The 26353-nt window shown below is 38.5% G+C and overlaps 1 protein-coding gene across 3 annotated transcripts in view; it reads left to right on the top strand.

The window, feature by feature from the left end:
* LOC110260703 (tetraspanin-8) overlaps positions 1-26353 on the top strand; it is a 286588-nt gene that overhangs the window by 124713 nt on the left and 135522 nt on the right. For 2 of the 3 annotated variants that reach the window (XR_014803641.1, XM_084956363.1), the window contains one exon: positions 25566-25611. The exons of the other annotated variant lie outside the window; for it this stretch is intronic. The gene's annotated coding sequence lies outside the window, so the exon portion shown is untranslated. The remainder of the gene's footprint in view (positions 1-25565; positions 25612-26353) is intronic. 3 annotated transcript variants of the gene reach the window in all.

Raw genomic sequence — 26353 nt, 5'->3', positions numbered from 1 at the left:
TAGGGCCGCTCCCGTGGCATATGGAGGTTCCCAGGCTAGGAGTTAAATTGGAGCTGTAGACGCCGGCCTACACCAGAGCCACAGCAACGCGGGATCTGAGGATCTGAGCCGCGTCTGCGACCTACACCACAGCTCACAGCAACGCCGGATCCTTAACCCATTGAGCAAGGCCAGGGATCGAACCCAAAACCTCATGGTTCCTAGTCAGATTCGTTAACCACTGAGCCACAATGGGAACTCTTTAAATGAGATTTTTAAATGATAGTTGCCTTTCATAACAAAGTACAAATTGGGTAGCTTAACCAACAGTAATTTATTATACCACAGTTCTGGAGGCTGAAAGTCCAAGTTCAAGGTGTTGGCAAGGTTGGTTTCTTCCGAGGTCTCTCTTCTTGACTTGTAGAAAACCATCTTCTCCCTGTATCTTCAGATGGTATTCCCTCTGGGTATATCTGTGTCCCAGTCTCCTCTTCTTATAAAGACATAGGTCATATTGGGTTAGAATATCCATCCGAATGACTTCATTTAACCTTAATTACCTCTTTAAGACCCTTTCTCCTAATGTAGTCACATTCTGAGGTGTTGGAGGTTAGGACTTCAACATATGAATTTGGGGAGAACCCAATTCAGTCCATAACAATACTTATATCAATTTGTGTGTGTGTGTGTGTGTCGGGGGAGGGCACATTTATAAATGTGTTAGGTAAATCTATAAGGAAATAGAATTAGTATACTAATCTTTTTTAGGAAGACAACAGTAACGAAGCAGGACTAGACAAAATGTAGAGGGAAAGTTCAAAGAGAAACATGAAGTATAATGAAAATAAATAGAAGAGGAAAAGATAATGAAGAATAAAGAAAGACAGCAGGAATTCCCATCGTGGCTCAGCAGTAACGAACCCTACTAGTATCCATGAAGATGCGGGTTTGATCCCTGGCCTTGCTCAGTGGGTTAAGGATCCGAACTTGCTGTGAGCTGTGGTGTTGGTCCCAGATGTGGTCGGGACCCTGTGCTGCTGTGGCTGTGGTATAGGCCGGTCGCTGTAGCTCTGATCGGACCCCTAGCCTGGGAACTTTCTCTATGCTGCCTGTGCAGCCCTAAAAAAGAAAGAAAGAAAGAAAGAAAGAAAGATAGCAGATGAAAAAGAAGGTAAGACTGCAGAAAGTGACCAGGAAATAGAGTAGCTTTGTTTATACATTTGTGTCTGTTTTTCTAATAGTGGTGTTGGAATGGCTCCATGTGGTTTAATTTATTCTATTAATAAAATCTGATGATTTAAGGCATTAGAAAAAAGGGAATGGAAAAATAGTATATTTCCCCAGCCAAACCAAACCCACCCCCTTAGCTCTTATTTTCTGAGGTTGGCCCCCTATAGAAATTACTTTTGCCAACTGCTAGTATCACAGAAACCACTAAAACCTCAGGTTAAAAAAAAGACCCCTAACGATTTTAAATTAAAGAAAATTCAAATTTAGGAACCAAACATCTTTTTGGATTATTATGGGGTATAGACTTACTTATGTTTCTAACCTTTCCTCTTACTATATATTTAAGGTGAAATTCATTGGACCAAAAAAAAAAAAAATCAAAACAAAATTTCTAGGAACAAGAGCAGAAAATAAGCACATCCCTTTATTTAAGTTTTAGACTCAGAAGACCCCAGCCTAAGGTAGAAATAATGTATGATACATTATTTTCATGCATTATTTTCACTTTTTCATGTTTGACACACACTTTTAATATAATATTCTTCTGGAGCTCCCATTGTGGCTCAGTGGTTAAGGAATCTGACTATGAACCATGAGGTTTTGGGTTCGATCCCTGGCCTTGCTCAGTGGGTTAAGGATCTGGCACTGCCGTGAGTTGTGGTGTAGGTTGCAGACGTGGCTCAGATCCTGCGTTGCTGGGGCTCTGGCATAGGCCGGCGTCTACAGCTCCAATTAGACCCCTAGCCTGGGAACCTCCATATGCTGCACGTGTGGCCCTGGAAAAGGCAAAAAGACAAACAAAAAAAAAAAAAAAAAGAAAGAAAAAAGATTCTTCTGTAAGAGGCTTCTGAAGAATAGTAATATTCATAAAACAACTTATGCAAATACCATGTAACTAATCCATGAGCCATTTAGTTTCACTCGGGCATTTAGAAGGTCAATGTTACCCATTTCCATGTATTTAAAATTTTCAGCCCCAAATAATTTAACCATATACCTTTACAGGATATAGAAAAAAGTACACATAAAAGTGAAAAATGTGTTTTGCAATGAATCTGCCACTGATATGATATGAGTGTGTAATTAAATGGGCCATGCTGGAGAGAGGATATTGGCTACTGGGCGGGTGCCAGTGATACCCTTTCTTGGCCTCATGTGACCATGATCAAGCAGCCAGGGCTCTGGCAAATCCAGGCCAGGAAGGTAGAAAACAGACCAGATTTTACTTTCAATTATGGGGTTCAGAGGGAATGGGACACAGAACACACATTTGATCTGCTGTCAAATATTTTATTTCAAAGCAGTACACTAAATTGTAGCATGAATTAGATGACTTTTAAAGAATTTCTTTTCCCATTTGCTTCTTCTGGACTTCACAGCAGCATTTTATGATGGTGGACTATAAGGAGTACTAAGTTCAAAGACAAAAAAGCCTGACCAGGTATGGTTAGCTACATGACAGTGGGCTAGTTGCTTAACCACTTGAAGTCTCTGTTTCCTTGTCTAGAAAATTATGGGATTGGCCTAGATGATGGCATATTATATTGAGTGACCCTTGAATAACTCTAGCTTGACAATGTGTTTATGGCTTCTGCGATATTATAAGATGTGTTAACCAGTAACCAATATTAAAAAAAGCAGGATATTTCACCAAAATATAGATTCATGGCTTCTTATGAAAAATTGGAAGGTCTGGTAACTCAGGACCCACAGTTTTGCAAAGCAATAGAATGCTGGTACTGAGTGCAGCAAATACCTTTTGTTCTCACTGGGAATGATCTCTTTAGGGTATCCAGTTACAGCCACTGGACCCATTTAACTCACTACATTTATCTACTTTACCTGCCTGACCTTTTTAGACATGTTGGTTTTCCATCCTTTGTCTAGATCAGTGGTTTCTAAATGTGTCTTTCAGAGCCTTACTCATTAAAGGACAGTCATGAGGAATCAAGAGACTAGGGACAGGGGTCCAGCTTTTCACCATATTCCACCTTTAATCAATGAGTTCGGTTTTTACTTATTTTACATATTAGGATCTAAAATGACCTCTGGGGCACAGATGCTTAGTTAATCTAAAATATTTTCTGTCCTTCTGCCATAGTGATTGAATTTTAGCTGGGCATGTGAACTCAAAGAACAAACACTACACCTCCCAGTCTCCTTTGCATCTAGGTATGGCCATGTGACTTATTTCTGGCCAGTGAGATAGGAGCAGTGTGATATGTGCAAAATTCAGCTTGTGTCTGAAATAGGAATTTGATGATGAGCAATCCAGGGTCTTGTGGACAAAGATATCACACTAGAAATGGCAGAGCAACATGATGGAAGAATCCTGGGTCCCTAGATGACTTCATAGAGTAGAGTATTCCTACAAGCAGTTTGCCTTCTTCTGCAGTGTTACATGGGAGAAAAATTAACTTCCTCCTTGCTTAAACCAAAGGAGGGTCTCTTACTCACATGTAAAGTTGTATCTGAATTAAAACGACCTCTTAGGCCTTTCAAGCTCCAAAATTCTCTGACGATTTTACCCCTGGTAAAACTTTGAATTTTGAATTTGAATATGTTTGAGTTATTTTGATTGAAAAAAGATAAATTATTGTTTTAATCTTTTTGAATTACTTCCTCAAGTGCTTTTTTTTAACTGAGTGGAATTTAAATAAATTTATTTTCAATCATGCGCATGGTTATATTCTTATGAAATCATTATGCAAAAATGCCAATGACCTAATGCATGTTGAACAGGGAGTATATGTTCTGTTTTCTTCCAAATGATCAAGTGTTACGCACATCCTTTGCAGTTCCATTTTGTCCAGAGAATGAATTTATGCCAAAGGAGTGGAGTCAGATGTGCAAAATAAATGAAGCAAGTTTGCTCTGTTTAACTATGTAAATGGTTAGAGTAGAAAAAGATAAAGTTACTGAGCTGCCCAAGAGAGGTCTTTGAGGTAGGCTGTTTCAGGCTCAATTTAAAATCTGGCAATGGTGGCCCCTAAAACTTGGACTGCTGTAACTGTTGTTATAAATAAGCAGAGGATTTCATTTTTCAAAGTCTGAGAAAACATAAAATTTCTATGGCAATGACTTTTATTTTATTGAAAAAATAATGTTCCTGAGTGAAGATTACTAACGTAGCCCATCATTTTGAATACATGCAGTTGCCTAACAAATCTTATGGATTGTTCAAGATAAGAAAAAAAAAAAAATCTAAGACAAACCAACCTTGGATGTCATATAAGTGATGCCTTGGAAATGATGTCTTTAGTAAGTTTAACAAACATTCCCCTCTTTGTCCCCAAACCTGTTATGCAATATTTAGAAAATCTTGGGATATTTTCAAATCCTGATATTTGGAACTAAGAGCAGCTACCAACAGAGATGATAAAGTTGTGCTGGTTCTGATGGGACTCACCTGTTGGGTATAACTCAAGATACGTCCTTGATTATTTGGAAAATAAAATTCTTTCTTCATGATGTTTATGAGATTTGGAGTGATATATGCATCTCATGTCAATAAACTACTCCTTGAGCATAAACAAATTATTTTTGACAAATAGACCATTATAAAGAAAGGTATAGATATTTTGTATTAATGATGTAATTCAGTGTTCAAATGTCCTGAGTTTGCTCACTTCAAAATTTGGCTTAATAAAGTACAAGGGACCATTCTCACAACAGAGTAAAACCTTCATTTTTAAGGTAAATTTGGATCTCTATAATACCCAAATTATCCTAAAATTCATCATTACATGTATAGAATTAAATGAGAAATGTGTTTTCTGTGTGGGTTAGATCAGAATATTTGGAGCTAGGAGCTAGGAGTTGTCTTAAAAGCCTTAAATAACTTCTTTGTGCCTGATGGCCAGAAGGACATGTTAAGTTCTTTTTCTTTGGTTGAATTTCAGAATTGAGTATGTACTCTCAAGACTTACTGAAGAAAATCTTAATATTTCTCCCTAATTTGCTGAGTCAGAAAATGAAGTAATAGGTGAAAAATCAATTCTCTCAGGAAGGTTTATGAAAGACATTGGGCCATTTGGTTTCATTATGAAATAAATGACCTTAACTATGAAATCTTGTTTATTATGTAACAGTGAACTAGAGAGTCATTTGGTCTTGAGTATTTACATGTGATCTGTGCTAACGTCCTGAAATTTTTATTATATTTCCACATATATGAATATAAAAGAGAAGGACACTTCTTATACTGAAAAAAACAGTGCTTTGGGTTCTTCTTTGTTACTTATTTTTAACTTTGATAAGTCCTTTTGCTTCTCTGTGCCTCAGTTTCCTAACCAAAACAATGGCGATTTCTCCATTACATGATTTCCTAATCATTACCCAGGCTGTTGTCATGAGAAACTCATGGCCATTTTACATCAAAAATTGCCACCAAATGACTAGGTGGTTACTTTGAGCAAATACTGAAATAGATGCTCTATTGTAAAATATGATGCTCTATTAAATATTACCTGTAGCAGCCAGGAAAAAGAGCTTCTCAGAGCTCCTATTGCAGACAGATCATTAACAGATGGTCCCAGCTGCCATGTCCAAAGTCCACCAGTGCTTTCACCTTTCATGTAGAAGCCACACTTTCATGTAGAAGGGGCTTCTTTAAGTCTGTGAAGGAACATGGTAGAATTACTAGGACAGGGTTCCTAGAAGAGAAAGGACTCCTCTGATGGGAGACTTTGTCTCAAGGACTTCCTAGTAATCTCGCTGAACTTAAAATTGCACTTCAGTCTCGGTGCTTCCTACCCAACTCTGCATCCTTCCCTCTTTCTTCCAGATTTGCATCATGGTTTCACAGTTCTCTGAGCCTCCCCTGGAGCCCTTCATCATTTCCCTCATAGATATTTTCTCCATTAAATCTTTCACAAAACTAATTCCATTTTGACATTTGCTTTTACACAATACTTTTTTGAAGAACAATCCTTTGAGACTACATTGTGAGATTTTGCTATGGTTTTGTAATTTGGTGCTAAGTTTCCTATCAATCTGTAGTATCCATGGACATGGGCATAAGCAATAATCTATTTTATACCACATAAGACCACAGACATTTTCAGCTATTAACTTTTTTTCTTCGAGAATTATAGGAATGGTTTGTAAGGAACACATTTGATACTTTTTACGATACTATTTCAAAAGAACTTGAGTAATGATCCTCTTAAGAATAATAAGGATTGGAGTTCCCGTCATGGCTCAGTGGTTAACGAATCCTACTAAGAACCATGAGGTTGCGGGTTCGATCCCTGGCCTTGCTCAGTGGGTTAATGATCCGGCGTTGCCGTGAGCTGTGGTGTAGGTTGCAGACGCGGGCTGGGATCCTGAGTTGCTGTGCCTCTGGTGTAGGCCGGTGGCTACAGCTCCTATTAGACCCCTAGCCTGGGAACCTCCATATGCCGCAGGAGCGGCCTTAGAAATGGCAAAAAAAAAAAAAAAAAGACAAAAAAAAAAAAGAATAATAAGAATAACATGCAAACAAAGGAAACATGCATATATGGCATGGTTTCGAGTCATTGTGACTATTCCTTTCTCTTATTCCTCCCCAAACATCCGTCAAAATAGCAAATACAAAGCCAATGGAAAGCATTTTTATTTCTCTATAAAAAGGGCACAATTATTAGACTACCTCATATGAACAAAGAGGAAATTGAAGAATAATTCAGGCACATCTTCTGTTTTTACTAAATTAGCAGAATAATTATGACTGCTAATTAAAATATTTTCAGCCCTTTTCTTATGCATAGTTTTTAATGTACTTAGTCATACTGAACTTAAATTTTTATCTCATTATTTCACTTCTATTATAAGCTCATGTTTCTATTAGTTCTTAATCATTCTCACAAAAATTATGTAATAATCTAATTAGAGGATACATCACATCTTACATAGCCTATTTTATTGAATATTTAAATTGCTTCTAGTTTTTGCTGCTGAAAATAATGTTTCTTTGTGTAGTTTTATAAATCTCTCATGTTAATAATTGTTTAGGATGAATTCCTAAGGGTACACCCATTAAAGTTACATGTTAACTAATTTGCTTCAAAAACATTTGGATCAATTTACACCTCCTGCAGAAATTATATGAGATTATTCCTTTCATCACACCCTTGCTAAAATGCTATCATTAGAAAACAAAATCTCCACAAGTTATTTTGCATGAAAAAGAGACTATTTCACTGAATTGCGGTTAAATAGTTGCCCATATGTTTATTATCGAGTACTATTTATACTTTTGTGAACTATTACACATTCATATATTTAGTATTTTCCTTATTTGTATGAGTCTTTAGCTAATAAAGAAATTACTCTTTAGCTACAATATTGGTACCAAATATTTCTCTCCAATTAGTTGTATCCTCTTTTCTCTTTTTTCTTCTGGTTTGTGTGTTTTGCCTTATTCATTCTTAATGTTCAATTAGCATCTATTGAGCACTTATGCTTTGTCAGGCTCAGTACTGGAGCTGAGGATTCAATTCCAAACAAAGACAGACACAATCCATATTCTGTTATAGTTTCTACAGCATATCAGGGGTAACAGAAAATTAAACAAGCATTTATCAAAAATATATGAAATGTGCTAGATTAGGGAACCAGGTAAGAGGAAGCCACTGACATTCTTTACAGGCCATCCAACTCAGCTTAGAGGGATTAAAGAATTGTAGTTGGATGACAGGTGGAAATGAAAGAACAGAGCCAGCAGATGAAACTGGAGAGGGCAGAGGAAGGCAAGGGTGGAGGGGCTTGAGGCTTGTTAAGGAGTTTGGTTTTTATTACGAGGACTATGGGAAGTAATTTAATGATTGTGTAGTAGACGAGAAACATGATGATCCTTATTTTATAAAGATCCTTCTGGCTGCTGTGTGGAGAATGACTACAAGGAGATCAAGCCTGGAGATAGACCTGGTGGAATAACCCAAGTAAGAGCCAGTGATGGCCTGGATGGGCATTGTATCAGTGGACACATTCCAGAAATATTTAGGGGATAGATTCCAAAGGACCTGGGAATGAGATGTGGGCAGCAAAGGGGGACAGCAGATTCCTAGGCTTCTGACTTGAGTAGCTAAAGTGAGGGCGCTATTTTTTTTTTTTTTTCAGAAACGGTAGGAAGGAATCAGCTATAGATTTTTAAAAACCATATATGCATATAATAACATTCTTGGCAATTTGTTATTATGTAATACTAAGTCATTCATTGATATCTTTTTAAGTAAAATTTTGAATTTCATTTGGCCTTAAATAGAGACTTGTGATTTACTTTAGGATGGAACTTTTAGTCAGTCTAAATAACAAGAAATTAGCTTAGCCTTTGAGATTCCCCAGACTGATGAGAAACTGTTGGGTCTAATTATGTGCTTCTAACAACCCTAAAGTGATGTTCAAGATTTAGTTAATAATCATGACAAAGATGTTTTAAAAGAACAATTACTTATTATCTCCAAGGAATGCACATAAAAAATGATCCAGAGATGAGTTAAAATGTTGCCAGTTTGAAACATCTTTGTTTTACATATAGTGGCTCCTAGCAGGTAAATGAATTTGTGGTCTCTTCTTATACATCTTTAGAATTAGGCAAAAGGGAATGTATGTATGCACAAATGTTAGCCTCTTTGTTGGAAGGAAGAAAACCTTCTTAGAGGGGATGTTTCTCTCCATTTTTGGAGGGGGAAGTTGGTGCAGAAAGCAAAGAACCTAGGCAATTCTGAAAAGTACAGTTAACAAAATAAGATATAAATGATCTTGGCAAAAGTTCTGGAACACAAAACTTTTATTATAGTTATACACTAGTGTCTTTTGGGCTTACCTACAAGTACTAAAAAGATTGCTTGCTAAACAGTAGTTGGGGACATTTCTTATACTTTTATAACTTTCTTAATGGATCATTTGGAAGCTAAATAAATTCCTATGGGAGTATCATGTTCTCAGGTACACTAGACCCTCAAGCATAAATGTATGCTTCTGAAACTGGTTATGTTAACTTTAAATCCCAAGAGTGTTAAAATAGCTCGATCATTCTCTCTCTCTCTCTCTGTCTGTAATCATATCGTCTTGTAGAATATTGCTACAGTTTAATTTTGTGTCCTGCAAACGTCTTCACTAAATAATAATTTAATATTCTCTGGATTTAGTATTCAATCTGTTTTCAGTCTATGCATTCATTAAAGCAAGCAAATGGCTTTGGAAAGGGCATAGAGCCTTTCCAAAAGTGAATGTGGGTAACTGGCAAGGTCCTTATTGCCTAACCTTACCCCACAATGAAACATTTCTCAAAAAAAATTATTTGGTCTATCCTGTCAAAACTAGAAAAGACTCACATTCAAAGCATTTGTTTTCCATCACATGGACAGTTCAAATGGCTCTGGCTAAAGTAATTATGTGACTAATACGTCTGGCTTGAAGGCTGCTTGATCAAACCAGAACTATGTCTCTGAGACAGGTAATTAAAAGTTGTATTTATTATCCTGATTGGATAATACATATTATATTCATACATTATACATTATAGAATACATAATATATATGAATATATATTTATAATATGTATATCTCAACTAATTTCCTGAACACTAAGACTCTGAACTGAAGCTTCCTAGTTTGCTTTCTTTTTAACTCTAAAATAGTACAACAATGGGCTTTCCCAGTTTTTTCAATTTAACTCAACCCAATAAGCAATAGGCAGTAAGCCACAGGCAATCTATTCTGCAGAGTGTAGTGAGGACTTTGAACATGGTACAAAATGTCTTCTGATTTTCAGAACAAAGTTTGTCCTTAATTTTTCCCTGGTGATAAGGCCATTGTGAGTAGCACCACAACTTCTTGAGCCAAATGATTTGTTCAGCATGTTTCAAGGATTGGGGTGGAGAGCTGGGGAGGAACCATGTCTCATGTACACTTCGCTCCCTTGAATTAGTTTTCAATTTAGCACTGCAACATATTTTAATCTTTCTTGGACGTTTGCAACTTCATTTTACTTCAGTGCTTCAGCTATTTTGGTGATCTTTTGGGAAGTGATGGAAAGCTCACAATAGAATCCAGTCTCACCAACTTAGTTATCAGAATTGTGATAGTATCATTGATGGTTTGAAGTTTCTAAGTCTGTGTTTGCACTCAAACAAATATCTTCCCTACCTTTGTGTGTATGATTTCATAATCTCATGAGCTGTAAATACTGTGGAAAGGTATCTTTTTGCACCTAAGGTAGTTTACATTGGGAACAGGCATGTTGTTGAGAAACACAAGCTTGAAATGATTGTTTGTGCATCTAAGAACTTACTAACAAAAGATAGGCAAGACAGTAATTCTTTTATTAATGAACACTAACCAAAATTCTGAGAAAAGACCTTTGGGGTATGTGAAGAAGGACAAAAATATTTCTTTTCTATTTTTGGATTAGCAAAACAACTTGAAATTTAATTTTGAACTTACCTCCTTATCTTGCTTTCTGTAGTTCTTTCCTGTCATTTAGCCTCAATCCTTAGAACTTCTATGTTACCCTCAATGTACCACTGCAGCATGAGATTAATGTCTGATCCCCCCACACCACCAATAGCTCTATATACCATCCATGGTTATCTGCCTCCCTTAACATAGTCCAAACTCCCAATCCTGAGTGCAATTCATTCAGTCCATCATTAAGAGGAAAGCAATATGGTCAAGCAAATGAGGCTCAAATGTATTGGAAAATAGTCACACAACCTTCAAATTGGTATTCACATTTTAAAGAGAAGATGCTTTTCTAACCTAAATGAATCTAGGATTAATGTAATTCTGATGAGGAAAACAGGGTCAACTCCTCTAAGCTGCTTTTATTTATTCTTTTCCACCTTTTGCCTATAAGCTATTTAAAAGTCATTGATTTCTTCCTTCCTTCCTTTCTTTTTTTTTTGGTCTTTTTGTCCTTTGAGGGCCACACTCTTGGCATATGGAGGTTCCCAGGGTAAGGGTCGAACCAGAGCTGTAGCTGCCGGCCTATGCCAGAGCCACAGCAATACCAGATCTGAGCTGTGTCTGTGACCTACACCAGAGCTCAGGGCAACACCGGATCCTTAACCCACTGAGCAAGGCCAGGGATCGAACCTGTAACCTCATGGTTCCTAGTTGGATTCATTTCCACTGTGCCATGACAGGAACTCCCATTGATTTTTTTTTATGGTGACTCCCAAAACAATAGGAGTGGGGGATTCTAGTTCAGAAGGTAGGAAATAGAAGGGATAGACATTTCTAGGTATGGGTGGAGTATATAATGTGTTCATAAGTATGAAAACTGCCTGATCATAACAGAGTAAAGGGGAAAACCATTCACCAAGTCAGAAACCCCCACAAAGAGGTTTAAGTTGAATTAATATTTTACATAAATATTTTATATACTACAGCATGCTTATGAAATAATAAAGCATGATACATTTGATTAAAGCTTAACATAAAAGCTGGCCCTTTGTGTGTACAATTCACCCATCATATTTCAGTGGGGGAGAAGGTGCTATGATTGTCTCTTTCCTCTAACCCTTTTGCTATTCTATTGAAAGCTGGATCACATATTTAATCATCTTTTTTGTTACTTTGAATGACCGGATATAAGATCATGTCACATCCCAAGACCCCCAAGTCAGCAAATATTACCTTAAGATAAATAATTAGTTTAACAGCAATGGAGCATACTGACTCTGACACAAACTTCAGCATGGTAGCAGTAAAGCAAACTCAACCTTGTTTATATAAACTAGGCTCCAAGGAGAAAGACTGGACATCAAAAGATGTGATGGATAGTTATAGAAGAATTGGCTAGAAACCACGTTTCTCTCTATAAAACTTCCCACAATATGCAGGTTTTTCTTGGCTGGGAGAAGGAGACTTTCTAGGCAGTAGCACCCAATGCTTTTCAGTAACCATAATGGGAAAATCATAAGGTTCAAATTCATTTTAAAAGCTTTTCTGGGAGTGTTTAAGATTGCTAACAATTTTTCTCCTAGCAAAACACATGACAAACATTAAAAAAATGGAATGAATGTATATAGAGTTCCCTATATAATAGCCTTATTCATAGGTAATGGAGGAAGTTAAATGTTTCCCACCAAAAATATTTTTCTTCTGGGCTTCCTCTGGGCTGGAAAATCCACTATTAAAGATTTATAGTTTTGGCTCAAGCTTTCTGATTATTCCTGTTTTCTCCTGTCAAAGACTAAATACACCTAGTGGGAACATTTGTGAATGGTCATCATGGCTTTAAGGAGCACATCTAAATTCATTTATTCATTAAGCCAGCAAAAAGTTGCGTGCCAGGTATACCACTAGCACTGGGGATGGAAGAATAAGGTAAGCTTCCTGCCCTCCAGATGTGAACAGTCTTTTAATTCTTATCTTGAGCTAGAATCATGCATTTGCAGCATGAGTAGTATGAGTTTTCTTTTGGTCCATCAGTCTCTATAGCTCAGTATATCTGTGATGAAACATATTATATTTTCTTAAAAATTGGTTATATTTTCCACCTTTCTCAATTTCATCAGTGGTACCACCTTTCCCAGGCAATGGACCTTTCTTTTCCTGACAACTCAACTCCACATTCATCTTTGCTTTCTCAACTGCCTTAAACTCGAACTCACACAGATTAGCACTCAACTCTTTAATGATCCAATGCATCTCAATTCGCTTCTCAGGTATGTTATAAAATGCTCAAAGGCAAAGACCTCTTTTGTATCCTCTAAACCAGAGGTTCTTCAAGGCAGACCCCATAATAAACCATCCAGATGGATGTGATTAAGCTGAAGTTTGAGAACCTTTGCTCTAGACCATTGTGTCTCAAATTTTAACGTGTTTACAGATCACTTGGGGATTATGTTAAAATGCAGATACCAATTTAGTTGCTCTTAGATTGTGCACTTCTAACAGGCTCCTAGCTAATGCTGACATTTTGAGGGATAGTTTAAAGATGAAAGAAAGCAAGCCTACAGTCCCAACTACAGAGTTTGATCCATACGAAGGGGTTCAACAACATTTAGTGATTTCAATCAAAACTACACTTGTGTGAGTTTATACAACTGATTAAGTGCATCCACAACTGAGAGAAAATAATATTTAAAGGATAAGGAGAGCAAAGGAAGATAAAATCCACCTGTGTAACAATTTTACCCAATGATTTACCTGAACCCTCAAATTGACACATTTGTAAAGTCTTATTTTATTTTCTAATTTCTTATATATCTTTTTTCCCTAAATATCCCTGTACTTATAAGCAAATATGCTTATCTTTTCTTTGAAAAGAAAGTAAATCTATAGAATTTACCACAATGCCAGTCACTTTATTTGACATAAGCTAATTCAATTGAATTTCCCTGAGCAGATCCTTCTTTTTTAGGTACAGGAAAAAAAGGTATCTTTCTCCTATAATATTTAAAGTGTGGTACTAAAAGTTATAGAATTTCTATAGCTTATGTTTTTGAAACAACTGTAATATGTTCTAAATACTGCCCTTAGAGGAATATAATAGTAGAATGGCAAATGGAAGAGAAGAGAATACATCTTCTGAAAGAACCAACTAGTACAGATTCATCCTTAGGCCTTTTCAGGGATGCATGAATGAAATGAATGTCAATGTCCTGGCCCTGATGAGTTTTGTGTGAAACTATGACAACAGTATGCTTGTTTTTCTGCTATTTCAGAACTACACTTTCTTAACACAAAACCCTGTCACGCCTGGTACATGGCACACTCACCAAGCAGTCAAAAGCAATTAAATGAGTGGTTTGGACAAAGTCAATTTTTATACATTCCATAATTGAAAAAACAAGTTCAAGTAAACCTCAAACAAGACTTAAATTTAACAATCAATGGGTTTTATATTTCATGAGATTCAAGTATAGGCAAGTAACACCTATAGCGTGTTACTCTACATCTGTGACAAAGTTGGAATAAATAGTTGCTTAAATGATCCATTCCTGCCAAGATCCATCAATGTTATGACCTTCTTTGAAATTATGGTGAAAACAATGCTTTTATTACAGTTTTTTAATCATGAAGAGGAGAAAAGGACAAAAGTAACACGATTTCCCCTCAGTGACTCAGCTTTGTGGAAGCCTCTCCAATATTTTCACCTCTGACTGTGGTGGAACTTGTTCACAAGGGCATGGATGAACATTCAGTTCAGGAACCAGCTGTATGATTCAGAGAAAAAAAAACTAAGTGGACTAACTTATACCCCACATCAAACCAGAATTGAATGCTTTCCAGGGTTTTAAAGCATCTGGGGAGTTCCTGTCGTGGCTCAGTGGTTAAGGAATCCGACTAGGAACCATGAGGTTGCGGGTTCAGTCCCTGCCCTTGCTCAGTGGGTTAACGATCCGGCGTTGCCGTGAGCTGTGGTGTAGTTTGCAGACGCAGCTCGGATCCTGCGTTGCTGTGGCTCTGGCGTAGGCCGGGAGCTACAGCTCTGATTAGATCCATAGCCTGGGAACCTCCATATGCCACAGGAAGCAGCCCAAAGAAATAGCAAAAAAAAAAAAAAAAAAGCATCTGGAAAATCTTTTTAACTTTGTCCCTTCTTTTGGTCCTATCTTTTCACTTATTTCTATCCAAGATGGGAGCTGGGTGGGGGAAAAGGCTGAAATGTCATGAGAAAGTTATATTCAGCTGAAGTTTATGTAAGAAGAACCAATGCTTTTTCCTACTTGACTTCCATTCCAATGTCGCATACTTAAGGACTGGTCTTCTAAGGGTGCCAGCATTCCCCTGAACCAAAATAAGCAAACATCCAATTCTCTTCCTCAAAATTCTCTTCCTCAAAATTATGTTTCATTATCCTGGGACCTTGACAGAATAAAAGAACACTGCTGAATTCTAAAAGGTTTTAACATTTATCTGGATATGCAATAATATGGAGGAATTTATCCATTAGATTTACCTTTTTTTCCATTTGAATCTTACCCTGCAAAATTCCTGACAAATCTGAATTATCCCCTGTAAAAAGAAGAGGCAATCAAAGGAAATGTTCCTCTTATTTTCCCAGAATCCCCAATCCACAGCCTAATCTAGAAGCTTAATGAGACTTAGTCAAGGGAATTCTGCTACAAGATATTGTCCCCACTGACATGATCATGTTGTTGGAAATCTCTTTGAATGAAGGCATTGAAGGCCTCTGTGAAAACAAATTTTATTGCTTTTGTATGTAAGAGACTCCAAAGAGTTTAAGACTGGCGAATTTTCCACTGTGGACTATACAAGTCTTTGTACCCCAGTCTCACCCACAGCTGATCCTTCCCATCCCCTCTTACATGTGACCTTAACCCCTAATTCTTTCTCTTCATCTTGCTCAGTAAAATCCAGACTCCCCAAACAATGACTATTATTCTGCAAGAACAATCCCTCTATTCCCATTTCCGAAACTAGTTGGACTTCAGCCAACCCCTATTCTGCTAAGTCTAGCTGAACTTCGGCCAATCTCCTCCTGCTAAAGCCATGCAAAATTTTCCGCTTTCTCCAAGTAGAATATTCATTTGGAGCCTTCCTTCAGAGCTTTATGCTAATGGTTCTCTAGTTGATTTCTTCCACAGTTTTGCTGCTGAGGTTTGGGCAGGATTAGCCCCTTTGCTGCTCAGTCCAGGCCACTTCACAGAGAAGCAAATCTGTGGACCACACTGGTGTCTGCCTCTCTTGGTCTAAGCATTGCCTACACCTCTATTCTTCTTCTTTATTATCTTTGATAAACATCTGTTGGTTTGATTTATTCTACTAATAGAGATTCTCATAGTCATGGTAGGGCCATAGTGCCAAGGAGGTTTTGTTAGTTTGTTCAGGGCACCTAAACATAGGTTTAACATTATAAAGCCAATAGCACTAAACATTGGAAGCTTTGGGAGCATTTTAAAACTTCAGTGGCCACCCTGTGGAACTAGGGATATGGGTAAGACAGGGCCTTTGTATGAAAAGATTCAAAGATTCCAAATATTCAATGGTCAACACGTTTTTAATTAGTATGATGAAGCCACTTGAAAAAAAAGAAAAATCCTATAAAAGACAGCATAGTTATACAATGACTTCTCTTGAAGACTCCTTAGGAAAAGCTAATAAAAATGTGGAGGATCTAAAAATCCAAACTCAGGCTCTCTTTTTTCACTGCTGTGCCATCTTTGGACTGGCTCTCCTCCTGGCCCTCTGTATCTCAGCTTCCACCTTTCCCTGCCCTGCTTCTTCTTCTCCTCCTGCACCATCTCTTGACCCCCTTCCTTCTCTATCTTCCACTGCCCATTCCTAAATGCAGTCCTCTCACTGGAGAATATCCCCTCATAATATCTTTAAAAGTAGATGGAAATGATTCTACAGCTTTACACCTGGTCAAGATCAGATTTTAATAATGTGGCAAAGAACTTTCTGATCCATCTAGCGAAAAACAGAAGTTAGTTGAATACTTTAAGCACTGTCTTAAGAATTTATAGTCTGGGCTTCCCTGATCTCTATCACTTAGATCCTTTCTATGTGAGACCCAGAGATGCTAAAAATTGGTTTGAAAAGCAGGATGGATTGATTTCAAAAATGATATTTTTTTTTAAAAAAGGACGAAATTTAACTGTAGGTGGATATAAAAAGTATAAAAATAGGATAAGATTTCTTAACAGCTATTCCTGAGGTCTTTCTTGTCAAAATCCATTGGTCAAAAATCCAGTTATATGAGGAGGGGGGAAAAATAGATCCAGCCTTGATTTCAGAAATAGATTAACTGCCATCTTCCAGAATATTCTTTTCTCAGTAGGAATGAAGATAGCACAACCACACTGACTACCTTCTTCGTTGAAGTTCTTAAACCTGAAGTGACAGATTTAGTTAGAAAACAGAATATAGGATGCTTTCTCTCCGAATTCCAGACTTTGGTGAGCACTCTGAGGATATTTTGGCTCAGAAAAACAAAATTACAGATTAAATTGATAACTTCTGAGATTAAGCAATTAAATAAACAGGAACAAAAACATCTCTATGGTTATTGTAGACAAAGATATCTGTGGATATTAGAAGGAAAAAGGCACTGGAAATCCCTTCCTCTGCCTTAACTTGAAAGACAGAATCCAAAATAAAAAAGGATAAACTTTGACTCCCTTTTGAGTAAGTAAATCCTCTGGCTTTCCAAAATTGCCCTTAAAACAAAAAAAGAGAAATTTTCATGCAGTCGTAAAAAAAAAAAAATCTAGAATCTTCCTTTTTAAATAGTAGACCTACACATTCTACCATAGACCCAGCTTTCCATCATTCCTTCCTTGGAATAACCAAAACATGTCAATGGTAGGAATCTTAGATACTCCTCTCATTGGTCAGCATGTTCTTCTGCACAAGGATTCCACTCTGGTGAATCTGTTGAAGTGAGGACTACTTTGCAAATGGGGTGTCACTCTTAAATGGGCCCTATCTTTCTGGAAGTCTATAGATGAGAATTATTTGATGTTGGTTCAAATTGATTTTCTAGTACTCATGTTCCTGCCTGGCACAGACTCACCTAGAGTTTTGTGTAATTTAAAAAATGCCTTTCGAAAAAGCTCATATGCTTGTATTCCCCAATTACCATAGACCATTCTGTTTGTATTTGAAAGATCCAAAGACAAACTTTGAGGGTTCTAACTCAACAGCACAATGGGCTTCACACACCCATCACTTATAATAGCCTCTCACTTTATCCTACAGCCACAGCAGCAAAGTTAACTGAAGCTTCTACTGAATTTGTCTTAGGATCTCCACTTTACCTTTTAGTCCCTCATGTCATTCAGATCTTAGTCTTCACTGAAAACTGCTATGCTGACCTTCTCTTCTCACACATATTTCTATCCATTGCTCTAGTACCAAAAGCCCTCCAACTTTCTTCTTCTCTCAAAGAAGGAAAAGCTCACCATTGCCATGCACTTACTTGGGAATTTTCCTTGCCTCTCACTCTGATCTCCATGAAACTCTTTTAGACAACCCAGATTTAGAACTATTTATAGAAGGAGCCTATTTGAGAACTGAACAAGGAGGCTATCAAGCTCAGTAAGTGATTGCAATTTCCTCAGACTAATTTGAATATTATCTTTTCTCAGAGGGAAAATCTATACAAGTTGCTGAAACTGTAGCACTTACTACAACCTGCCAGTTAGGTAGAGATAAGATTGCAAATATCTATACATATAAAAAAGATGCTTTGGGGGTAATTCATGACTTTGATATGCTTTGGATGAAGTACGGCTTCTTAACTGCATCTGGTTTTCCAATTAAACATGGCAGTCACATAAAAATCCTATTGGATGCCTTGTTTTGCCAAAGGAATTGGCTATATTATGGTTGAGCCCCACAGTAAAAAGCAGACTCAAGGAGCAAAGGGTAATGCTTTAGCAGATTACTGTACTAAATGAGCTGCTTTAACACCTCCAGGCTGTCCAACAAGTCCAAGAATCAAAGCCAAAACTAACTCCTAGCTATTGGCATCAGAAATTGAGTTAACTCCAGGATTAAGTATTTGATTCTGAAAAAGTGTACTGAAAAAAGCAAATTGTTTGCTTCTCTCAGAAAGCTATGGCAGCACCAAATGATCTCTTGGTCTGCCCCAAGATTTGAAATGGATCTTCTCAAAACGTGTTACATCCTGTGACCCACTATAGAAAGGAAGATTTTAAAACCACTGAAAATAAACATTGGTGGCAATAAGTATATTTCTGGTGTATTTCTCATCTGTCACACCTATCATCCTGAAAAAAAATTGTAAAGCTGCAGCATAAACATAAGACAAAACTTTTAGGACCTTTTGAACATCTATCTACAAATGGGTTTCATTCAAATACTCATTTCATATAGTTCTGAATATGTCCTTACTAAGGTGTTTGTGTTTCCTTCTAGAAGACTTTCATTGTCATAAAGTGACTCCTTTGGTAGTAGCAAAGAAACATTTAGACTTTGTGTTTTCCACTTGGCAATATCTACCTATTTGTCTAGTGACTGTGGTACCAACTGAGACTTGTGAATCTATCTAAAGAACTTTAGTTGCCAAGGCCAAAGGCTTTCCTTTAGTTCTCATGGCCATTAGGGCGAGTCTAACAGGAATGCATAGACTATCCGCATATGAACTTGTCACTGGATGCTCATTGCATGGAGGGATCTCACTCCCTATCTTCACTGCTCTTTTATACTACAACATGGAAAAATACTGTAGGGTATGAATGCAGCATACTTAAGTTCATAATCAACAGGTCCAAGCAGCTTCTCCACATGATGAAGCACAGGAAATCCTGCATGACTTTCAGCCTCAAGTCTTGGATTAATGGAAACAACAACAACACAAGACTCTTCTCAAACTTAATTGGAAAGGACCATACCTGGTGTTGTTAACCATAAACACTGCAGTAAACTTCAAGGAATAAATCAGTGGATCCCTGTCTCCAGTGAAAAAGTTATCATACATTTATCTCCTGGCCTTCTATATTAACAGGAAATCCAAACCTGAGGATCCCTTGGAATCTTCCAGAAGATGACAACATGAAGGTGATAGCATTTCCAAGATCTTTGGAGCAAGCAGCCAGCTTCTAGGAGTGGACAGCTTCCACCCAAGATCTTTAGTTCAAGACTGCCTGAACCTTAAGAGTAATGAACTACCACATCCTTCATCTCTTTTTCCTATTTTTCAGAGCCATTTTGAGATTCTTAAAGTTTCTCTCCACAGTTTTGTCTCTCTGGGTAAATCAGGAGGATGGACAAGCATTATACAAAGCTACTGAGGTCAAATTTCCCTTCTCTATAGACTCAGGGCAGAGATGGGATTTGTTTTCTGGGATAATCCCAGATGGGGCAGGATCTTGGCTAAGAGGCATTGTCCAAGGACTTCTGATAATTCTCATGTCAACACTTGTCTCCATAGTCATTTGCTATAGCCACTCTAAAATTTTAAATGCTTCAGCCACTCACTTGGTAAGTGATTAAAGTTCAATTACAAAGGCAAAATTCACCAGAAGGACAGGAAAAAGAGGTACAGTGTTACAAAAAGCCCCCGTGGCATCATTACCAATGAGTCTGTGACTATAACTGCCTAAAGTGATAAAGACTTAAGAGAACTGAAGAAATTGAGATCTGGGTAGACGAGACTCAATCTCCCATTGACTTAGAGGAAGGACTATAAGAATTTTCCACTGTGGCCTTCTCATGTTCTCTCTCCTTCAGCTGTTCCTCCATACCCCTCTTGCACATGACTTTAGCTCCTGTTTATCTTCATCCTTCTTGAGAACATCCAGGCTGCCCAAAGACTGGCTGCCGATCCACAAGAATAAGTTGCCTTTTCCCATCTGAACTCTGCAATGGGAGAGTGAGAAGGATGGAACAGTGTTTGGGAAAGGAATAATGTCCAGGGAAAATGAGTAGTGACAAGAAAACAAGGGGAAAGAATTCAACCACTGATTTGGAGAGCCTAGGAAAATATCACAAATACACCCATGCACAGCTTTGCATGAGGTGGTAACCATCGTAGAGAATCATATTTGGAACAGAAGTATATGAGGCTGTGACTTAGAGACCTCAAAAAGAAGTTCTTATATCTTTCTCATAACAGTTGAGGTTTGGCCATGTCTCTGATATATATATATATATATACATATATATATATATATATATATATATATATATATATATAGGTTTTGGGGAGAGAAGAGGAGGCAGGAGGAATGATAGAAGCATAGCCTATAGTGGAAATTTTCCATTTACCTCACAGATCCACTTCCTATCCTGCAGCCTCCTGGTGTGCTGGGTGGCTATCCATATGGACTGCATCAACGATTTCCCTTCCTTCCATTCTTCCACTGGGTTTGGCTAGGAGAAGGCATTGGCAAGAGATCTGGAGAGCAGGAGCAAAGTAAGGTCATGATATTTATTCCCTCGCCTTCCCAGCTGTGCTCCTCAACTAAAGGCCACAGCTCCTCTCAGATGGCCCTCTCCACACAGCTCTCTTGGATCCTGAAACCACTTCCTCCCCTCATCCATCCAGGCTGGGTGTTGGGTAGTGATGGACCGCTGTCCCATCCATCGTTGCTTTTCCTAAACTCTGCCCACATTTTAGTAAACAGTTCCTTTATGGGTTCTCCTTAAATGACCCAATTTGAAAATGCCATTTGATTTCTGGCTGGTCTATTTCTGGAGAGTGGGATGAGAGCCATGTTTCCAGGATCAGAGTCACATGGAAGCAGTGAGCCCTAGAGGTAGAGATATCTTTATGGAACTTCCTGGGCATCAAAGCAGCTCAGCTTTATCATGTAGTGATAGGATGAGAAGGACCAGGAAGACAGGAAAGAGAGGCATGTGGCAGAGGTTAGAGCACAGAATCTGAAGCCAGACAGCCTGAGTCAGAATCCTTACTCTTTCCAGTAGCGGGCAAATGCCATTACTTCTGTGCCTCACTGTCCTTGTCTATAAGGTGGGATAATAATAGGACCTGGATTAAATGAAATATACATGTAAAATACAACAGGTTCTGGGACTTTTTTTTTTTGGTACAAAATGTGTTCGTTTACTAACTTTACTTTTGTCATACAATGCCAATCTCTTCAGTATCTAGAGACTAGATATTATAAAAATGGGACCCATTTGTCAAGTATATACATAACATATACAGTAAAATTAAACAAAATGCATGTAACATAGAGCAATGGATAAATTGAAAATTTTCAGTAAACACTAGCAAAGTACACGCTAGCAAAACATTTTTTGCAATCTTCCCTCCTACCTCCCTTAATCCAATGAACAGTTGCACAGAGTACACTGTTCAGAGAGGAGGTTTAACAATTCCATTTCTAAAGGTAGTATTTCCCATCAGGTTTTTCTTTTTCTTTTCTTTTTTTTTTCTGTCTGTACCCCAAGCATGTGCAAGTTCCTGGGCTGGGAATTGAACCTGCACCACAGCAGCGACCCAAGCTACTGTGACAATTCAAATTCTTAACTTGCTTTGCCACAAGGGACTCCATTCTCATCAGTTTTTAAAAGCTCTTTACAAGAAGATCTACTTCTACTACTTCACTTTTAAATACCTCAAGCACTTCTAGATATCTAGAAAGACTAGATAGTTCATATAAGAACCTACTTGTCCACTATTTACATAGCACTGTCAAATAAAATTGTGCACATGTAACAATGGTTATAATCTGAGGTATCTTCTAAATATGACCATTTTGGTCTGAACCACTTCCTCCCCTTCCTTCCTTCTCTCCACCACCAATCCAGTGGACAAGCACAACCATGGGTAATGTGTAGAGGTGGTTGAACGAATTCATATCCAAAGTTATTTACAAAAGACAAGCTTTCCTATGAATTTCAACACAAAGTGTATGAAACGTGCGAATTTTGCTACTTTGTCATACACTGGCAACTTCTTTAACCTCTAGAGACTAGATGTTGCAAAATTAGGACTCATTTGTCGATTATATACTCTATATAGACAGCCAAACAAAATGCTCCTAACATAAAAAAAATGGTTTTGGGAGTTCCCATCGTGGCTCAGTGGTTAGCAAATCCGACTAGGAACCATGAGGTTGCGGGTTCGATCCCTGGCCTTGCTCAGTGGGTTAAGGATCCGGCGTTGGCATGAGCTGCAGTGTAGGTCGAAGACTCGGCTTGGATCTGGTGTTGCTGTGGCTGTGGTGTAAGCTGGCGGCTACAGCTCCGATTAGACCCCTAGCCTGGGAACTTCCATGTGCTGTGGGTGCGGCCCTAAAAAGACAAAAAAAAAAAAAAAAAAAAAAAAAAAAAAAAGATTAAAAAAAATGGCTTTGTCTGAAAATGTCCAAGTGCAAACACACTATCATATCATGAATACTCTAGCATATTACTTTTTGAAATGCTTTCCTTCCCACCTCTTCCAAACCACTGAACAGATGCAGGCAATAGTATACTGCTCACAGAGGTGGTTTAACAATCCCATTTCCAAAAGACAGTATTTCCAATGAATTTTAGCAAAAAGATATGTACAAAGTGGTATTTTACTACTTCTACATTTCATATATGTTGGGCACTTCTAAACGTCTAGATGGACTAGATGTTTCAAATAAGTCCTTAATTTGTTCACTATATACCGAGCAGTCTTGAATAAACTGCACACATATAATCGCTATATTCTGAAAGTGTCTTTGAAATATGAGCATTCTAGTTTAAGATCGGACCCCTTCCCTTCTCTCACCTCTCCACTAACCCAGAGGGCTATAATGCTCACATTTTCGGAAGACAATCTTTCCTAGAAATTTTAACATAAAATGCACAAAATGTATGAATTTACTAACTCTGTTTTTGTCATATGCTTGCAACCTCTTTAACATCTAGAAAGACCAGATGTTGTAAATGTACACTGTTCAAAGAGGTGGTTTGGCCAACGCTCCTTCCCCCCAATAAACAATATTTCATATGAACTTCAACAAAAGATATTTACAAAATGTCTTTTTACTCTCTCTTTTAACATACATCAGACACTTCAGAATATCTAGAAAGACTAGATATTTCAAATGTCAGTACTGTATATATACAAGTACTATATATGTACTATATATTATAAAAGTACTACTATATATATAAAGTATATATAAAACGCACACACAAAACAATGGTTACAATATGGAAATGTCTTCTAAGTAGGACCAGTCTGGCATAGAACCTTCTTTTTCTTCCTGCTCAAGGTCTTCCACTCCAAGTCCACTAACCCACTCTGTCGACCTCTGTGTCTCCTGATATCACTTCTAGAGGTGATCAAACAATTCCATTTCAGAAAGTCATTTTCAGAAGGCATTTCTTTTCTTTTTTTCTTCTTTTTGTCTTTTTAGGGTCACACTGGGGGGCACATGGAAATTCCCAGGCTAGGGGTTGAATGGGAGCTGCAGCTGCTATCCTACACCTCAGCTCAGTGGGATCCCCAACCCACTGAATGAGGCCAGGGATGGTATTCACATCCTCATAGATACTAGTGAAGTTGATTGCTGAGCCACGGCAGAAACTCCCAGAAGGCATTTCTTTTATACTTTTTTTTTTTTTTTTAATAAATGGGCATTTTTACAAGACATGACTTTCTAACTCTATTATGCGTGGTTGGCAACTTCTTTACATCTAAAAGGCCTTGATGTAGCGAAAGTTTTCTTTTAAAAGGTGGGGGGAAGAGTTGAGAGCAGCTTTTTCATAAACCGCCAGTCAATCTTCCCAGTGGGTGGTGGGCTCTTCCCATTGGCCATTGAGGCGCTTTATTAACGATTTCTGTCTTAAAGGTCTTGGTAGAGCAGCAGCCAATGCCCGTCAACGGGGGCTCCGGTCACCCTCAGGGCCTTTTAAGGCCTTGGTCCGTCGTCTTCGGGACTAGGTGAGGTCTGGTCTAACTGAGACAGACCAGTCACCCCTGGTCCGTGAGGCTCCTAAGGCCTGAGGGTGGACGAGCTGGCGTCCACATAGATGCGCCTTCTCGGGCTGTCGAGGCTCTAACAGCCCAGTGGCCGCCATCCTTCTCGCCCCAAGGCACCACCTCCTGGGCAGCTGAGCCCAGGCTTTGCCTACGCCCTGAGGCGTTTAGCCAAGAGAAGAGGCGGTACGCAAAGTCCTGGTTCCACTGGCCACCACCATTTGGTAGCTGAGGTTGCGGTGGGGGAGAGACTCCAAGGCTCCGAGCCACCGTGGGTGACCGAAGCGACCGCTCTGGGCTCTGCGGGCTGCAACCCAGCTTGTCCAGGGGGACGGGGAAGCTCCTGCACCTGCGCGAGGCCCCAGGGCATCGGGGCAGAAGGCCCAGCCGCTTCTCACCGTGCCCCCCTGCTGGAACTTGAAACTTGGGACTTTGTGATTCATCAATAAATATAACCTGAGTAATAATTACTGTTAAATACCAAGGAGCAGATAAGATGCTCATTGCTTTAGAGGATTTCTGTGCAGACACATGAAATCAAAAACAAAGGCCCTTCTAATGAAGAATCTGGCTTCATAGTTTGATATTCGATTGCTGACAGCTTCTAAGCCTTACCTCTTCCCATTCCCCTTATGCCTCAGAACTGAACAAGCTGATAAGAAACCTTGGGTGCTCACCAATTTGGTGCCAGCTAAACCACAAGCCCTTGCTGGGAGGGACTCTGAGAGTCCTCATACCCAGTCCTAATCCCTAAGAACGATAAAAACCCCTTCTAATTTCCTTGCCTTTTTTTTTTTTTTTTTTAGTAATTTAGTGGGTTTTTTTCTTTTTCTTTTTCTTTTTTTCATTTTTGGACGTGACCATGGCATGGGGAAATTTCCAGGGCCAGGGATCAAATCCATGCCTTAGCAGCGACTGTTGACAACACTGGATCCTTAACCTGCTGCACAAGAGAAAGCCATTCTTGTTATTTTATTTTATTTTATTTTATTTTTTATTTCAGATTTGCTTGAGAAGCCTGTCGTGCTCTCCCCAGACACCTCAATTAGGTGAGTAAAAAGGCTTTTTATATACCCTTTTGGTGTGCATGTGTGATGACATCAGTACCAATATTGGAAGCAAACTTTAGGTGGGGATCCATCTGCCTCTGCAGGTGACATAATAGCCCTCCATTCAAAACATCTTGGCACTAAAACCCCTGATCTACCACCCTACCTCAGACCCACCTTGAGGCAGAGAAAGAAAACCTTGAAGTTACTGAACTCATTTTCCTTTCTACAGTAAATGGGCATCTCAGAAATAGAAAATAAGTTGAATCACAGAAAATGAAATTCTCTTTCTTTCCTACTTTTGAGTTGCAGACTGAGATTCACATCTGCTATGTCAGGTTACCTGACACTTTAGTCACTGCAGGGCATGGTCTTGTCCAGCCTTAAAAGTCTCCCAGGCAAAGCAGAATGAGGGCTACAAAAGAGGAAAGACCCAGTAGTACCTAAGGTTTGAGAACTTTGATGCTGAATGGTGCTGCTTCATTTCTACTTCCTTCTCCTGACTTCCAAATTGATAACCACCGCCTGTGCGCCTTATATCTTTACCAGTCCCTTCCACACCAGCAGTTTCCTTTTCCTCCTTAATGTCCTATCTCTCTTTTTTGGTAAGTTATAAAAGTATTCTAACATGCTCATGTGGATAGTCCCCTTGAGGATATGGCTTAGCCCAGAAGAGTCCCAGGGATAGACAGAGAATCACTAGAGGAATTTAAAGAAAAATTGTAGATGCTGGGAGCCGATT

The sequence above is a fragment of the Sus scrofa genome, chromosome 5 (assembly GCF_054392235.1).
Source record: "Sus scrofa isolate SSC_HxYL_T2T_F1_AM1 chromosome 5, Sscrofa_HxYL_maternal_Yorkshire_Landrace_v2.0, whole genome shotgun sequence".
Lineage (NCBI taxonomy): Eukaryota > Metazoa > Chordata > Mammalia > Artiodactyla > Suidae > Sus > Sus scrofa.
This window is presented reverse-complemented; position numbering and strand designations above follow the sequence as displayed.